The following is an 18,103-nucleotide window of genomic DNA, read 5'->3' on the forward strand; positions in this document are numbered from 1 at the left end:
ATTCCGTTTTAATCTATTTTCTATAACTACAGAGTTCCGGAGGATGAGAATTTGTTCCTGGATAAGAATATTGTGCCTGAAAATTTTGTCTCTATTTCGAATACATTAACTCAGGCTTGCACATGTAAGGAACTGGAAGGAGAAATAACAGAATGTGGTGTTAAAAAAAAGAGATCCAAGATTGAATGTAATTACGGTACATTTAAAGACTGTAAATTCAAACTAGGAAAACCCTTTGAATGCATTTTACATCCTGCTGGATCAAAAAGAAGGAAACGGGATTTATCACATCTCAAAAGAATAATGATAAGCACTGCAATGGATGCAAAAGAAATCAATCACTTGGTAATTTTTTTATTTTTCTTCCAGTAATAATGAAGAGAATTTTGATTTTATTAATTTGATAATGATCTCAATTGTATCAATTTTAGGAGAGAAGTAAAAGACAAGTTTACGATGTAAGAACACACAACGAAGCTCAAGATGTTTGCATCAAAGCTTTTGAAGAATCGGAACCTTATAAGACCTGTAGACAATATCTCTCTGATCTAAGTAACAATGCAGTTGACAACTGCATTTCGGATGTAATGGTATATATATATATATATATATATATATATATATATATATATATATATATATATATATATATATATATATATATATATATATATATATATATATATATCAGGGCTTCGAGGGTGACATACCAGAACGTTTGCCCCAAGGTGACAGGAAAGTCCTAGAGTGTTATGTCACCCGATGCCGAAGGCAGAGGGTGACATAACACTCCAGGACTTTCCTGTCACCGAGGGGCAAACATTCTGGTATTGTTACCCGAGAAGTCCTGTGGTATATGTTATATAACATTTTTAAATTAAAAAGTAGTCTAGAATTATTTTAATATAGGCAAATAATCCAAAAATGCTTTTATGACGTTAAGAATTGCGCTCAGTTGTTTACGTTTGCTTTGCAACCAACGTCATGAAATGTCGAACCCGAGCTACAAATGCGTTACATAAAGACACGTGAAAGTGATCGGAAGGGTGTTATTACTGTATCCGCCGGGTGATATAACTGTTTCCGGTGTGTGACATAACTGTTTCCGATGTGATTCAGCATTCTTCAGGGTTTATGATGAAACTTATTACATTTGTGATATAATAGGAAAACTTATTCAAAAACCAACAACACTGTATATCCTAAGTGTCGGATCTACTAAGTAGATACAAGGTCACGGATGGAAATTTATATAAAGCACAAAAAATGACCAACGACAAGAAACAATAATAATTGTCAAATTTTCGGGACGACCTGTCCCTTCCTCAGGACAAAGAAAAAAGGTAAGAAGTCATAAAAACAAAGAAAATAGAGAAACAAAAACAACTAGCACTGCTACTAAACTACCAAACACTAAATATTTACAGTGTTACATGTTTAATTTGAATTTTTTAAACAGTTGTGAACAAAGAAATCCGGAGCACTATGAATTGCGTCCGGTCTATCGGGTGTACTCTGGTAAAGTGCGATTTGCAAAATTGAACGAATTAATTATCGCTAATTAATTACGACCAAGCAGTAAATCGTACACTGTCTTATTCTCTCAAAATTGCGTAACTCTACATGTTTAAAAAGAAATTAAAGAAATATAATATGGAAGGGCAATTTCAAAATATGAATTTGGATATATTATAAATTTGGAAATCGGAAAAAAGAAATAAACAAAAATGTAAGCTGTAAATATTTGAGTAGGTTGTTCGAGAATTGCTAATGCGAATTAACGGTAAAGTTTACACTATATAGAGAGAATGAACTTGTTTGTTACAATCCGGGATTGGGTCTAGTTCATGTTCATCCTGGTGAAGTCATTAAGTTTTTTAATACCATTAGGGCGGAATGACTTCAGTCTGTGCATCCAGAACTTTTCCTTGCCTTTTCTTTGAGCGTCTGTCCATCTTGGATTATGGTCAATAACCACTACTGTCATGTCCTCCCATTTGTGACCTTCAAGGTTGAAATGTTCCCCTACAGGTTCATTGAGTTTTTTGGTCCTAATGGTAGAATGGTGATTATTGACTCTCCTGCGGAGATCTCCTGTTTCACCAACATACTGTTTGGAGCAAACTTTGCAACTGATGAGATAAATGCAGTTGTCTGTTTGACAGGACAAATTCCCTAGTATTTTGTAGCTGCGGCCTGTAACGGGGCTGTTAAAGTTGTCTGTGTCAGAGCTGTACTTACAGAGAAGACATCTTCTGTCAGAGCAAGTTTTAAAACCCCCGTTAGATAATGGATTGTCCAATCTGGTTCTTACTACCATGTCCTTTAGTTTCCTCGGGCGTCCGATGCAGCCAATGGGGGCTCCTAAAAGACCTCTGCCATTCGTTTATTTGAGTGGAGAATTGGCAGATTCTTTTGAAGGATACCGCTGAGGTTCTTACGGACGGGATGGTATGTGGTTACCAGAGGGACCCTGCCGCTATTGTCTTTTTCCTTGTAGCGTAATAGGTTTTGCCTGTCTTGTCCCGCCATCTCATCAATAGGAATTTGTATGGTGTGGGCATTGTAGCCTCTCTTGCATAAGTGTGACTTAAGGAGACCGCTGTGTTCCTGATACAAGGCAGGGGATGAACAGATGCGCTGAATTCTGGTGGCTAGACCCTTAGGCACACCCTTAAATGTGTGTGTGTGTGGGGGGGGGATGACAGCTAGTTGGCATAGGATACAGATGGGAATCTGTGGGTTTCGTGTGGAGACTGAACTCGATTTCACCATCAGTCAGGGTAGATGTAGTATCTAGGAATATGTTTTTCGAATTAGATACGTCTACTGTTAATTTGATAGACTGATGAAAGGTGTTGGCAAACGAAATGAATGCCTCGATGCTCTTGCGACATTCCACTCACTTCATCTCTATATCGTCAATGAAACGCAACCAGCTAAGGGTCCTAAATGGTAGCAAATTGCCCTTCCATATTATCTTCCTTTAATTTCTTTTTATCATGTAGAGTTGCGCTATTTTGAGAGAATAAGACATTGTACGATTTACTACTTGGTCGTAATTAATTAGCGATAATTAATTCGTTCAATTATGTAAACCGCACTTTACCAGAGTACACTCGATAGACCGGACGCAATTCATAGTGCTCCGGATTTCTTTGTTCACAACTGTTTAAAAAAAATTCAAATAAAACATGTAACACTGTAAATATTTAGTGTTTGGTAGTTTAGTAGTAGTGCTAGTTGTTTTTGTTTCTCTATTTTCTTTGTTTTTATGACTTCTTACCTTTTTTCTTTGTCCTGAGGAAGGGACAGGTCGTCCCGAAAATTTGACAATTATTACTGGTCGTGTCGTTGGTCAACTTTAGTGCTTATATATATATATATATATATATATATATATATATATATATATATATATATATATATATATATATATATATATATAGTCCCTGATATGTTCTACTTTCACACTTGAGCGAGTGATCGGTGAGCGAATACTAAACTAAATGAACGCAGAGCGAACGCAGAGCAAACGGTGAGTGAGCGGTGTGTGAACGCTAGACGCAATTTGGTAAATGGTAGGTAAATGATGAACGGTGAGCAAACGCAGGACGCAAACGGAGCGCAAACTCGAGCGTAAAATGAACGTGAACGAACGATGAGCGCTATATGAACGATTTCTTCGTAATGTCTCTGATTTTTTTCTTGCATTGTATTTATTCTTTTTTTATTCTTGCAAGTTTTAAAAAAATTGATAAATAAATAAAATGATAAGAAGTTAAAACCTCTCCTAAGTAATTAAATTTTGGAGTTCCGACAAAATCATTCTATGTTGATTTTTTTTTTTTTTATTCTGAACCCTTCCAGTAGAAATATAAATGAATAATTAATAAATAAATGAATGAATGAATAAATAAATGAATAAATAAATAAATAAATGAACGTTCCCACATTGCCCTAACAAAGATGGTTGATGCACATAATTTATGGATATTATTTATGTTTCTGCACATATATATTGTGTTTAAATTTATCTAAGCTTTTTCGTCACAGACGAGTTATCGCTGTAAAACATAACTGATATAGAACCCTGTAGTGAAAATAGAGAAATTTATTCTGTAAAATAGATATGTTTATTCTTATTTGGTCTATTTAACCAGTACAAATGTTGTAGCCTTTAGAAGTGGAAATGACCGACTTATGGAATAAAATACAAGCATACACGTTTTTCCGTACAGTACGATTCCGTGTAAAATAATAAAAGAAAAAAAAAATCTCACAACTGAAAACATTTTACAAAGGCTTCTGGATGTGTCGCATGAATACACATGCTTTCTGATATTTCTATGCAATAATAGATAGATAGATATAACATCATACTAGGTATCATAGTATAATAAGCATAAATGTGTCTCTATTTCTATGTAAATAAAAACTTCAAATACCACATTCAGCGGAAACCTGTCGAGCAATTGTTGTTTTAACAATACCACTTCTGTTTCTTTCTCAATATAGATAGTATTTTTAAAATAATTTTATAGTACAAAAATGTTGTATTTCAAAATTTACTACATCAAATAAAAATATATCAGACAGGTACAAGATCAATTATGTTTAAAATTCTCGTCATAAAACATAAATATACCACTAGAAGATACCATCAAATAAATTATAAGAGCATAAGCTAAAATACTTGAAACTTATACCATGATATTTTTGTCATAAAATTTATTTTTTTCCCTTAAATCTCTTCAGTGAAAACTTATTTTAAGTACTTGCAAAAAGTTGCTTTTACATTTAGATTTTCATTGCCTGAAATAAAATAATATTAAAAAAGGCTTTGTGGCAGTGTATTAAAGTAAAAGTTGAAAATGTTTTGAAATAATTACCCCAAAGCCTTCTAATCTATTTTTACGCTAAAGGATGGTGATGGAGGTATAAAAAATCCCTTGTTGGTTTCAAAAGAAAATTACCTGTTATCCCTGCAATATAAATAAAAAATACACAAAATTAGTATACTTTCTTTATTTGAATGTAATCTAAAATTATATGTTTATTGTCAGGCTTTTGTTATATTTCTAGATGACTGGAGACAATAATATAACATTGATACATATCGAAGCTGCTCTTGAACAATGTTCCAGTCTAGTTAATTTTAATTCAACATTTCAAGAAGAACAACCTGAAGTAACGCACATCGTTGAATCATTTTGTCCAAATAATTGTAGTGGGAATGGTAAATGTAATGAAGGTGATTTAACATTTTCATGAAGTTATGTTTTCATTATCAAATACATGCTGATTTATAGTTAAGCAGATTATGAATGTCACAAGGGTAAAAATCTGTTAAATGAGTTATACATAATAATAATTTTATCTAAAAAAGTATGTAATATGCCAACGTTGACGCGGCCTAATACCTTTAGAAACGTATTCTTGGATCAAAGTCTGACAAAACCGACAAATGACAAGGGCATTCTCATCTGCTTTTTCCTATGTTTGAGTTTAAGTATTTTAGTATTAAAATCTTTCAATACTGGTAAACATCCACTTTACACCACTCTCTTTATTTTAACAAATAAAGAAAATTAAGTTCCGCTTTGATTTAAAATAGAATACGATATAAATAGAAACACAGAAAACCTGTGGAAAAAATGATACATGTATGTACATCTGAATTGCACTAACATTTCGATCATGCATTTAACATTTTTTCAGGAAATTGTACATGCGATGAAAATTTTGCTGGAAGCGATTGTTCTTTTGATTTACTTGGCCCTCCAAATATAAGGCACATTTCAGACTTCGGTTTTTGTGACAAGTCGTATGAAGAATGTGATGAAATAACCTTGTATGGAGAACTCTTTTTAGACCAAATGAATACAGAATGCCACATAACAAGAAGAACGGTAAGTATTTACTTAATAGCAATTTTTAGCTCACCTGTGCCGAGGGCTCAAATGAGCTTTTCTGATCAAAGAGTGTCTGGCGTCCATCTGTCGTCTGTAAACTATTTACATTTTCGACTTCTTCTCAAAAACCACTGGGTCTATTTCAACCAAACTTGCCAAAAAGCATCCTTAGGTAAAGGGGATTCAAGTTTGCTCATAGGAAGTGCCGCGCCCTCTTTCACCTTTTCTGAAGCTTCTATACATGTATAGGAAATGCATAGCCCAGATCAGAGACGTTTAAAGCTACAATATAACATGTAGTAAAGAAACGGGTCTCGAATAAAATTCTAAATATTTTATTTAATATCAGTGGACTAGAAGATCAAGACGTGAATTAAAGATATAAATGAAAATAAATAATTATTTCAATGTTGAGAACAACGACAAAAGTGAGCTAGACGTGTTAAAACGTAAAACACGTGGATAAAAAAAAATCTGCGTCGACGCTCGCCGTCTGCAACGTCATATCTTTATGACGTTATTTCTCTGTTTTAGCAAAATTGCCATAAGGCCCTTTTGTCATGGGCGCAATCATATATATATATATAGATATCGGCTTGTAATTCAATTGAAAATGTCACAGAAGATTTTTTTTTCCATCGTAACTTTTTCACCTTCATCGTATCTTCACCTACGACCACTTCTGGGTAAACTAGAAGTAAACAAAAAAGACTTATTTTTGCAGATATTGACAATAAATTGAATAATTAACATCACTGAAGACTCCCGACCCCATTTTACGTCGATTGGTGTCACTTCCGGTCAAGCCAGAAGTACTCTAAAATTGTGGAACATATATAAACCAAGATTTCAATGACAACTTTTTTGGAATACAGACCGGCATCATTTTTCGTAGAATGGACTTTATGAGATTAAAATGTTTTGTTTACTTTCCTGTCTCGTAAATTTCTGATATTTAGAAAAGCATTATTGATAACCCGAATGATTCTTTTACATGTAACATTTTCTTCTGTTAAAAAACCCCGAAAAGTTGATATTTTCTACTGAGGTACATGGGACAATGGCCATCAAACTTTCCAGAAAGTTTTTATGGGTGTTACATGTATGTACAGTATTCTGGAATTTTGTATAGATCCGAGGTCTGGTTTAAAGATTTGGGGAAAAAAAACCTACGTTGCAAATTCGCACAGGGAAAAAAGGTGGAGGGGTGAAAGAAGGTGAAGAATGTTTATAAATATAACGAATAAACATTACAGTAATCTATTCTTATTCAAGAGTTCATTGTGTCTTGAAGGTCAAAAGCCAAAGTCATTCACAGAAAAGGATAAAACTTTTTTGCCAGTTCTGTATAGGACAGAGATATAAACTGTAAGCTGGATCTAAATGCATTTCCCTTCACTTACTCCTGTTCTTTAGGTCAAGGTCTAATAGGGTCATATGGCTACATCAAGGCTATCAATAATTTATCAAAATCTTACAATGACCTCCTTCAATAGTTCCACAACAGGTGCTTCATTGTTTCTTCAACTCTCCATTTGTATTGTAATAATAGAAGACTTAGAATATAAAGGGACTCTAGATACTTCTTTTTCTCATATCTCAAAAACGAAATGAAATTTTTGAATAGTAGTTTAACAGAAAGTAAAAATATTTGCCTTTATTTGAAATAAAGAAAGGATGGATGACCCCTAACATCAGGGGCTGCAAGGGGCAAAATGTCTGTAATCGTTAGCTCTTAAACGATTAATATTTTGTTACTTATTATTGAAGCAAAAAAGTTCCTCTAACCCATCTGCATCTATAAATAATGATATCATGATAAGATTTTGGTAATAAGGTGTTATAAGAGACCAAAACGCAAAATCTCTTATTCTTTATATCTCACAACTTAAAGATAGTTTGGAAAACCACATAGAAAAAAAAATCAAAATAATATTCAAGGACAGTGGAATAAAATCAGAGGAAGCAAATTCTTTATATCATTTTTTTTAATTAACGTATACCTTAATACTAAAGTCATAATCATATCTCATCTCATCACTTCAGATGCAGCTAGACGGCACAATGCTTTCCCAAACATTTTTTCAAAGCAGTTTGGAGCCAAGAACACTGTTTGAAGGATATTGTCCTCTGTCATACAGTATTGAATTCCACTGGGTGACGGAATTTACTTTCAATGCAACAAACGATGGATTCAGATTTACAGATACTTTTAATGTTTATACGTATCAGTCAGACTGTCAGGAATTGAGAAATACCAGTGGAAGGATAAGTTTTGTTTTAAAGGTATGACAAATCAGGTAAATGCATGACTTAATTCCTTTCTAGTGGTCCATTTTCTATAGACATTGACTTTATTTTTGCAAATAAGTACTACGCTTATATCAATTTTTGGAGGCTTTTAAGTTATCTTAAAAGGAGTTGTGGTAAACACAACTGTCTTTTTTAATTGTTTTAGAGTGGTTACTGTTTTATCAATGGAAGGTGTTATATAGATGGTGCCACACATCGTGATAACAAATGTGATTTGTGCAATGTCACTCTGGACAGGTATAGCTGGTCATTCAATCCAGGTAAACTAAAATTAAGAATTCAAAATAAATATTTTATTTATACTCAGATAAAGTTTTACATGCAAACTTAAATTTACTTTAATTTACTTAAATTTACAGAAAAAGAAAAATATTGTTTCCTCTAAATGTTGCCAATTTTTACATGATTATATATATACATGTACATGAATGAAATACCAGCCGTATTTGTATATTATACATGTAAAATACCTTTATCAAACACAAAAATAGCTGTTGAAATATTATACACCTATTTAGTGGCTATGAGGACAATAGCAAGTTTATCGTTCCCCAAGACAGCAACTATTTCCCGAGGCGCAGCCGAGGGAAATAGTTGCTGTCGAGGGGAACGATAAACTTGCTATTGTCCGAATAGTCAGTAAATAAGTGTTTTATTATACCGAAGTAGTCTTTACTTGTGTTACGTCACAATCTGTATAAAACCAGAAGAGTTCCGAGATGAAAAGCGAGGGAAACAGAATGCTGCCGGTGAATAGTTTAATGACTATTTCACCATGGGCAAATAGCACAAAAACTATTCCACGGTTGGGGCTGTTTGGAAAAAATAGCATGTTTATTCGTAATATTTTTATATAGAAAAAAATCACAGAGATATAATAAATTATTCTAATCCATCATTTTCTATATTATTAGTTATACAGATCCAGTCAAGAGTGTACGGGAATTTACCCCGGTTTTTTTTTATTCCATACACCCTGACGCAGAAGGCTTCAGGGTGTATGGAATACAACCCGAGGTAAATCCCCGGACACCCTTGATTGAACCTGGATAACGAATTTATTTCTTATGTACCCAAATAAATTCTTTGTAAACAAGTCCAATCAGCTGTGTTTAAAGCTATCGATAGTATTAATTTCCTCCTACAATGCATCGTGACGTCCTGTTTATTGCTTTTTATCATAGAGATATTATGCATTGTGACTTGACATTTTTTACCCCAGGCTCAAGTCAGGTGTTCGGAAATTTACATCCAATTTAACCAATCAAATCTCGTGTTACAAGCTACAAAGAAAATAATTTTACTTATCCATTGCCAGGTCCAATCAAGGGTGTACGGGGATTTACCTCGGGTTTTATTCCATACAAACTGAGGCCGAAAGTACCCTAATAAATTCTTTGTAAACAAGTCCAATCAACCGTGTATCAAGCTATCGATAATATTTACTATGTCCTACAATGCATCGTGACGTCATGTATAGAGAAACTATGCAATTTGATGTCACATTTCTTACCTCCAGCTCAAGTAGGGTGTACGGAAATTTACACCTGACTTTGTAACCAATCAAAGCTCGTGTTACAAGCTACATAGGAAATAATGTTACTTATGATCGGACCTGTTATTTTTACATTTTCAAATTGTCATAAGAAATCAAGGAAGAAGAGTTTAAAGTTAATGTATGAGTAAAATTTTTCCGATTTCTAGATTTTTACATAAATTACATGTACTAAGTCAATTTTCTGCAGAAAAATCTAAAAAATTTTTAAAATTTTACTCTATCAGTTAAATTACGTTTTTATATTCCAGGTCACTGCTTGATAAACGGTAAGTGTTATGCTAACGGAACAATAAGGGGGACAAATCCGTGCAGTGCATGTCTTTCGTCCGTGGACAGATTGAACTGGTCGAATAACCCAGGTATTTCATTGTAATATAGTTTTGTATATACATGTATTTCTAAATGTACGTCGTTCATAGCTTAAAATAATTATCAAAGGGACTCATTGGTACTTATGTTGATATAAATGCACTAACCAAGGATTCCTTTTTGTTTAGGATACTGTTACATTGATGGCATTTGCTACTTTGATGGCCAGTCTAAAAAACACAACGACTGCTATAAATGTAACTACACACTTAACAGAACAGCATGGATTTTCAATGAAGGTTAATAATACTTAGTCCAAATTTCTTAGATTTAAAAAATAGTATGTGAAAATGCAATATATTTTTTCACCCTTTTTTCATAATTTTTGGCAACCTTTCATTTGAAGTACATAAAATTTGTCTTGAATGTTTTGAACTAGGTCATTGTTTTATTGATGGCCAATGTTTCAAAGCGGGACAAAGTCATCTAATAAGCAGATGTATGTTATGTGATCCCATTCGTAATAGGAATAACTGGACAATGAGTTCTGGTAAAATATCTTTTATGATAAAAGTATTTGTATCTATTGGCCTTACTTTTTTAATGAAAAGCGCCCATAATTGCGAGATAACAATTTACTTTTCATCAATAAAATAAATAAATCAAATTTATTTAAATTGCCCTTGTTTTAGTAGTGATTCTAGACATTTTTGATTACAGTGCATGCTTTAGATAGTATATACAAATGTATTTTAGTGATGTTTCTAAATTGTAGAATATTGTTTTGTTAATGGTTCTTGTATGCAAGACGGGGAGACAGTAAAACTCAATCCCTGCTTGATGTGCAACATTTCCAAAAGCAAAACCTCGGTGTCTCTGAATCCTGGTAATACTTGATTTGTTCAAATATCGTTTTAATTCGTTAACTATTCTGATTTATGGAATTTCACTTTTTTTTCTTTTTCAGGATAATGGGTATGACAAGACTAATAGTTTTTGCAGAGATAATGTTTTGAAGGAGTTTATTTACTGTAATACAAAACTGTTTATTTGATTTTCCCCATGCGTATGGCAATGTTATTTTAAATTCCTCATATTAGTTGGTGTTCATAACAATAAAAGAGAGAGGGTGTGTGACGGTACATATTGTCGTTTTGTACCTATTGTCGTCGGTGACAATATGTACCTACCCTCACTGCACATATTGTCGTCCATCGGTACATATTGTCGCCAGCGACAATATGTACCGAGACGAGCCTTATTTTCCTTCTGCATAATGGACGACAAAATGTACAGTCAAGCACCAGCACATATTGTCGTCAGCGACAATATGTACAGTCAAGGTCGGCATATATTGTCTTCGATATATTGTTTTGCCGAATATTTACTTGAGAAAAGAAAGAGAGATTGACAAACACACATACGCACGGAGGGAGACAGACATCATTACTCACAATACTGTAGGGAGAACATTTTTTGGTCAGAAAATTGTGTCAGTATTGATGTACATCACTATGACATATATAGATACCGTAATTCTTGACATATCTCATAAATCAGCTTTCCTTTTTTTCTTGTAACATATGCTTGGAGATTGAATACAGGTATGTTTTCAAATTTGTTTAGTAGTAATGATTATTTGGAAATTATTTTTTGTGTTATTCTTATATACGATAATGTGCCGATATAATATTTTAAAAATATAATTTATTTTTAATAATAGTATAAGAATAATGCAAAAAATAACATAGATGATCTAAGTTTTTCATAGAATATTTAGGAAAAAAAATTCAAAATCTTCTTTTCAAGAACTACTTGGCCAGAAGAGATGATACTTATGTGAAAGCTTCATAGCGCACTTTAAATTTTGAGGTGTTGGCATAAAAAAAGATCCCTTGTGACGGTACATATTGTCGTTTTGTACATATTGTCGTCGGCGACAATATGTACCTACCCTCACTGCACATACTGTCGTCCATCGGTGCAAATTGTCGCCGGCGACAATATGTACCGAGACGAGCCATATTTTTCTCCTGCATAATGGACGACAAAATGTACAGTCAAGCACCAGCACATATTGTCCTCGGCGACAATATGTACAGTCAAGGTCGGTATATATTGTCGTCGATATATTGTTTTGACGAATATTTACTTGAGAAAAGAAAGGGAAATTGACAAACATACACACGCACGGAGGGAGACAGACAGCATTACTCGCAATACTGTAGGGAGAAAACTTTTTTGGTCAGAAAATTGTGTCCAGGATTGATGTATATCACTATGACATATCAAAATACCGTAATTCTTGAGATATCTGATAAATCAGCTATTCTTTTTTTCTTGTAATATATACTTGGAGGTTGAATACAGGTATTATTTTTTTTGGTTCAGTAGTAATGATTATTTGAAAATTATTCTTATGTACGATCATGTGCCGATATAATATTATAAATATAATTTATTGTTAATGATAATATAAGAATAACGCAAAAAATAACATTTTTAGATCACCTGAACTGGAAGTTCAAGTGAGCTTTACTGATCACATTTTGTCTGACCGTCCGTCTGTCTGTAAACTATTCATAATTTCAGCTTCTTTTCAAGAACTACTGGGTCAATTTCAACACATTTTTACCAAAAACAAACAAACAAAAACAAAATTAATTTTGTTCAAGTCATGACCCCAGGGGTAATGTGGGGTCACAATGGATGATCAAAGTTTTGCATAGGAATATATACAGAAAATCTTTAAAAATCTTCTCAAACACCAAATACCCAGACAGATGACCCCCCCCCCTTGCTTGGTGTTTTGATTTTTTTTGTGCTTTGGTAAATTCTGTTTGTTACACTTGTTTATACTTAGTCCACAGGTAAAATTTCATAATTAAATAATTAACTTAACATATACAATAACACTGATGGACGACAATATGCGCAGTGAGGGAAGGTACACATTGTCGCCGGCGACAATATGAACAGGACGACAAAATGTACCGTCACAATCACGCTGCAAGAAATAGCATACAAGACACGTCAGTGTGATTCTCACACCAACTGCATTCACAAAACTACCAAAAAACAGCAAAAAACACCTTTAAACAACAATATCTGTGGGGCGACAATATGTACATTGAGGCTGAGGCACATAATGTCGCCAGCGACAATATGTACATATGTAACTTTTCAGTCGGCCACAATATGTACAGATGGACGACAATATGTGCAGTGAGGGTAGGTACATATTGTTGCCGACGACAATATGTACAAAACGACAAATTGTACCGTCACATCCCTCACTGCTGAATGATCCTGAGTGCCAAATATAGGTCTAAATTTGCAGCCTTCCACCGGAATGTCGTAACGTGTCAATATGAACGAAAAATTCTGGAGAGGGACATTTTAACAACAAACAAACAAACAAAAACAAAATCAATTTTGTTCAGGTCATGACTCCAGGGGTAATGTGGGGCCACAATGGGTGATCAAAGTTCGACATAGGAATTTATACAGAAAATCTTTAAAATTCGTCTCAAACACCAAAGACAGCTGTAGCACCCCCCCCCTCTCTCTCTCTCTCTCTTGGTGGTTTTATTATTATTATTATTATTATTTGGTTGTTTTTTGTTTTGTTTTTTGTTTTTGCTTTTGGTAAATTCTGTTTGTTTAACTTGTATATACTTAGTCCACAGGTAAAATTTCATAATTAAATAATTAACTTAACATATACAATAACACTGATGGACGACAATATGCGCAGCGAAGGAAGGTACACATTGTCGCCGGCGACAATATGAACAGGACGACAAAATGTACCGTCACAATCATGCTGCATGGAATAGCATACGAGACATGTCAGTGTGATTCTCACACCAATTACATTCACAAAACTACCAAAAAGCAACAGAAGACATCTTTAAACAGCAATATCTGTTGGGCGACAATATGTGCAGTGAGGGTGAGGCACGTAATGTCGCCAGCTACAATATGTACATATGTAACTTTTCAGTCGGCGACAATATGTACTTATGGACGACAACATGTGCAGTGATGGTAGGTAAATATTGTCGCTGACGACAATATGTACAAAACGACAATATGTACCGTCACAGGGTGCCTCGCTGCAATTTTTTTTTTTATTTCAGTCAAAAACCATTCTTCTAGAGAAAATATGCATTATTTTAAACTTGTCTCCTTAGATTAAGACAACATTATGGATATTCTATGAGTTTTCATTACTTTATAATAGTGTTTTAAATAGAACATACAAGTGTTATGATCAAATGACGATATCAGCGTCTCAACCAAGAAATTTTTTTCGTCTTTTTTCTGAAGTAAAGATGGTTCGATGATAGGCGTATGTTTACTTACAATTATATTTCAGTCGTCTTTCAAAAAGGAAATAAAATAAGAACCTCAAACTTAGGGAACATCTGATATTAGCTGTATCAATATGCAATCATTCCAATGTGCAATACGTGTTTTTTTTCTTTTCTTTTTTTTTTTTTTTTTTTTGGGGGGGGGGGGGGTGTTCAACTCATGGACCTTCGAGTTGATAGAGTGTCTCAAATTTATTCGTTTCACCTTCGGATCAGTAATTCTATTCATATGCTATAATCATCTTGTTTGAGATTTAATGTTCTGCACATCATTTTTTTTTCTTTTCAAAGATTTCTGTAATATTGATGGTCTTTGCGTAGCTAACGGACTACAACACGACGATAAGTCTTGTTTATATTGCAACACGTCATTAAAAAGAGGAAACTGGTCACTTAGTACAGGTAATTCTCATTGAAAATACACGAATTTTTTTGTTGATAACATTTCTTTCATTCAAAAGCAGAAAACTAAAAATGTCAACAACTATATATCCGGCAAGTTATGATTGACAATCAATATTATAAAAATGTTTTGCCTTATTGCACTGTTAACATTACCGTAATGACATATTTAATGTAAAAATAGTTAACTATTTGAAAAACAGTTTTCATATTGTCATAGGTTATAAATATGTCTGATGAACGATTAAGATATATTTCAGTAGGTACAAAAATGTTTTGTCTAACACCTTAGCTAAATATTAGATGTAAAATAGCTCTCCTCAATAAGCTAGATTTGACTTAATTTTCTGAATGAGTTACTAGTTTTTAGATAGGTGCATTCCCAAGTAACTGCAGGCCCTATCAGACCAAAATTGCATAAATGTTGCATCTAGGGATGAACACTATTTATCATAAATCTTGTTTTCAGAATGACTTCAAAAATTATTCGTTCTGATTTGACCTGAAGTGCTTTTTGGGTATACGTATGATTATGAAAGCAGCACAATTCATTTGTACTTTCCATATCCTACTGTGAAATCTCCAATAATAGGAAGAATACCAACTCAAAGCACAAAAAAATAATTGCTACATTAAATTCTTTTGGTAAACTATGTTTCATGAATGCCATATAAATGTTATGCGAGAAACTTGCAAAATCAAAAAGTATTCAATTTCTCTTGACGGAATTGGACTTAAGGGACAATTGCAGACAAAAAAAAAAGAAAAGAATAATATTCACTGCATGTTGCAATGCTAGAAAATATTATGTACAATCATCAATAAAAATTGACACATCAGTGAAAAGATAAATAGCATACAACTTAACTTTCTTGTTAACCTATACAGAAATGTGTGTGTTTGTGTGTGTGATCAAACACTTACGATATATACAGGTTATTTTCTGCAAATTTGAATTTTAGGAAAACGTGGTAATTTAAATGATGAAATGACAAGTACATCTCATCAATGAATGACTACGTCATATAAACATGTACTCTATGTAATTGTAGGCCTGAATCATATCCTCCCCATCCCCACCCCTCCCAATAATAATGAATATTTACATCGCGAGTTATTATCATTATCCCCTTATAAAGTAATGTTGGAATGTAAAATTTCCATAAACAGAGTTATTCAAGCATTGTGAGCATCTTTCAACAACTTAGCTGAAGTTGAATTTAATAATTTGGTAACCGTGGTTTTTATCTTGAAATTTTACTAAAGAAACTACACTTGTATTTTTTCTCAGAGATTGATACGTTCCACATATGTATTTTGATATCATTTTATTTATTTTTTAAAAATATTTTCTTGTATTTGATTTACCCTTTGAATGTATCTAGAAGTGTCATCATTCGAAAAGTACAAATTCATTGACCTTGGAACAGGGAAACGTGATTCCTTTTCTGATATTTTTGTTGTTCTTTTTTCTAGGGTATTGCTTTGTCAATGATTTCTGTATGCAGGATGGAGATTCGTACAAAATGAACAAATGTTTTATGTGTAATGCTTCGGCAAGCGTTTCCTCTTTGTCCTTGAATCATGGTAATTACTGTTATGTTTTACTTAATTCTTATTCCTAACAAAAATATTTTTAAAAAAAATAAATAAATAAAAATATTTTTCAACATAGTGCTGTAACGTATGGCATCTTAAAATCTTACGTAATAAGGATACATATAAAAAGTTTTTTAAAAAATATCCCTGATAAAAAAAAATATAATGTATTGAGTCAATCAGTATAAATTGATGATTGCCATAAAACGTTCTTAAATTACAAAGCTAAACATATAATTATATGTTTTAGCATGATAACTGTTCGTTATCTGTACATTTCATTGAAATTAAAAGAAGGACAAAAATTGAAAACAGAAACTGAAATTGTTATTTATAAATTATGTTTTGTTCTGTAGGATACTGCAATATTGGTGGCATTTGTGTACCTAACGGACGAATAAATGATGCCAAGCCTTGTTTATATTGTAACACATCACTCACCAGAGGAAACTGGTCCTTCAGTTCTGGTATGTCGTTAATAGAAGATTAAACATATGGCTTGTTGATAGTAATTTAACGTGTAGAATATAAAGCAAAATTACAAGAATGCGAACATTTTCAATTCAACACTTCAAATCAGATTTCATAATAAAGGAAAATTGAGTAATACGCTTAAATAAAAGCAGAATTAAATAATGAAGGAACATGAAGATAAAACAGTTTTTTATACTACATAAAAACGGGTTTCATACAAAAGGTCGTCGAGCAGTTTTCTTTACCGGAAGATATTGAAGGTATCGATTTGCAATGTCTTTCGATGCCCAAATTCATAGATTACTTGTTTATTAAAAATGCATACTTCCTGAAACTTGCATCATTTTCCTAAGAAGCTTTTTATTTCTTTACTTACGAGGTATTCATAATGAAAAGATATGTAATGATTTACATTTATTATAATTTATCAACAAAATCAATATACTAGGCTTAAGGACCCTCTATACACCAGTGCAAATTTTTTTTTGGGGGGGGGGGGGCATTGGGAAAATTATATTGATCAAAAGTGTAAATATTGAGCTTATCTATTTAATTTTTAATATATGGTACGTGGCATTTACCTCCAGGAAAAATGTTCAAAGACAATCAAGTATCAATGAACAGAAATCACTGTTGTTTACTTCTGTGGGGAAAATTTATGTAAATAACGTGTTCAATTAATTTATCTTGGCCTTTCAAAATGTTAAGAATACTTGAAGTGATTACAAATTGTGTTATATACTGTGAATTTCAATTTCAATTTATTGGAATTTAATTCTAAGGGCAGATCACTCTAACGGCAGAAAAATACCATAGAATCAGAACTCTTTAGTGCGCATTGTAGAGAGGGTTTTTGAATATTTAATAACTTCATTGTGTGTTGGAATTCTATTAATAATTGCTTTAAAATTTTCTTGCACGACAAAGTTAAAATGACTTCACTTCCTAGTAAAAACAAAGAACAACAAGAAAAATATCTTTCAAAAAATTGGGACAAAACGTTTGTTTTGTCTTCATTTAATACACTTAGTACATTGCACTGATAACCTATACGATTCCAATACACTGTACTTTCCTAGGTCAATGTTTGATTGGTGAACAATGTTACCGAACAGGTCAAAACCACGTGACAAAGGGATGTAAGATTTGTGATCCTC

General features: G+C 32.9%; 3 long non-coding RNA genes across 3 annotated transcripts; all 3 read left to right on the forward strand.

Moving 5' to 3' along the window:
- Nucleotides 1-500: 500 nt before the first annotated feature.
- On the forward strand, nucleotides 501-5,906 carry LOC133176087 (uncharacterized). Its single transcript, XR_009719382.1, has 3 exons — nucleotides 501-590; nucleotides 5,086-5,254; nucleotides 5,722-5,906. It is a non-coding gene; the product is annotated as an uncharacterized LOC133176087 (long non-coding RNA).
- Nucleotides 5,907-10,282: 4,376 nt separating this feature from the next.
- LOC133176090 (uncharacterized) lies at nucleotides 10,283-10,981 on the forward strand. The gene is made up of 3 exons (XR_009719383.1): nucleotides 10,283-10,394; nucleotides 10,535-10,645; nucleotides 10,871-10,981. It is a non-coding gene; the product is annotated as an uncharacterized LOC133176090 (long non-coding RNA).
- Nucleotides 10,982-14,799: 3,818 nt separating this feature from the next.
- Nucleotides 14,800-16,909, forward strand: LOC133176092 (uncharacterized). Its single transcript, XR_009719384.1, has 3 exons — nucleotides 14,800-14,873; nucleotides 16,350-16,460; nucleotides 16,829-16,909. It is a non-coding gene; the product is annotated as an uncharacterized LOC133176092 (long non-coding RNA).
- Nucleotides 16,910-18,103: the final 1,194 nt, after the last annotated feature.

Source organism: Saccostrea echinata, unplaced genomic scaffold (genome assembly GCF_033153115.1).
Source record: "Saccostrea echinata isolate AGI-Se365-2 ecotype Australia unplaced genomic scaffold, CSIRO_AGI_Sech_v1 ptg000065l, whole genome shotgun sequence".
NCBI lineage: Eukaryota > Metazoa > Mollusca > Bivalvia > Ostreida > Ostreidae > Saccostrea > Saccostrea echinata.